We start from the raw sequence: 910 nt of genomic DNA on the forward strand, positions 1-910 counted from the left end.
TAGTCGTTATTGTTGTTACCTATACGGTAACGTTATCATTTTTAAGACATGGGCCCACACCAGAACCACATGTTATGGAACCGCTTCGCCAATTGTAAAGCGCCTGCTTGACGAGGGGCGGTGTGTAATCTTCGGTTTTTACAGTTACTTCGCTCAACGCTTCATACCCTCGTGCTACAACCGATCTTCTTCGAAGTTCGGTCCTCGTCTTCGTACGCGGCTCTTGTTATCCGGATTCCCCAGGAGGGACGGATAAATCCTTGCGGAAATAATCCGGGGAATCCGGGGATCGAACCCACGACCTTTGAGTTAAGAAACCGATGCTCTACCACCTGAGCTATTTCCCCACCCTCTTTCACAATACAGGGTTTCGGCGTCATATCCCTGATCGTCGTGGGATATCCCACCAACTCGTATTTTTATTGTATTTTCAGATTCAAAAATCTAGTTTGAAGTAACGTTACGTCATTAGACAGATTTCGGAAGCACTGCCGTAGACTTTCCACGCACGGAAATTTTAATGCACGGGAAATATATGGCAGACCCAACTCATGATTTCGACAAAACTTATTTGCATTTACCACATCCGCATGAGGAACGATATCCGTATGCTTGCATGTGTGGTGGCGAATCCACACCGCACATAGTTCCCTGTTGTTGCATTGCATAAGCTTACTCATGTGGACCCATTACCACAACTGGCATCACGAAGGGGTCTTGGCACACACCTCATGGGTCCACAACTTTACTATCACTATGATCCCAGTTTTTGCGTGCCACGTTGAGCAAGGGAGTGGCTTTACGACACCTTACGAAACCGCTTGGTGATTTTAGTTCATGATTAGAGGGGAGCAACTGAGTACTCGACCATGTCCCTTATGTGCACATGCGGATGAGAATTGTGAGTTTT

General features: G+C 46.6%; 1 pseudogene across 1 annotated transcript; it reads right to left on the bottom strand.

The window, feature by feature from the left end:
- Positions 1 to 274: 274 nt before the first annotated feature.
- H257_19209 lies at positions 275 to 347 on the bottom strand (annotated as a pseudogene). The gene has a single exon. The product of its transcript is annotated as a tRNA-OTHER (tRNA).
- Positions 348 to 910: the final 563 nt, after the last annotated feature.

This window comes from Aphanomyces astaci (assembly GCF_000520075.1).
Source record: "Aphanomyces astaci strain APO3 unplaced genomic scaffold supercont1.407, whole genome shotgun sequence".
In the NCBI taxonomy this organism is placed as follows: domain Eukaryota; phylum Oomycota; class Saprolegniomycetes; order Saprolegniales; family Verrucalvaceae; genus Aphanomyces; species Aphanomyces astaci.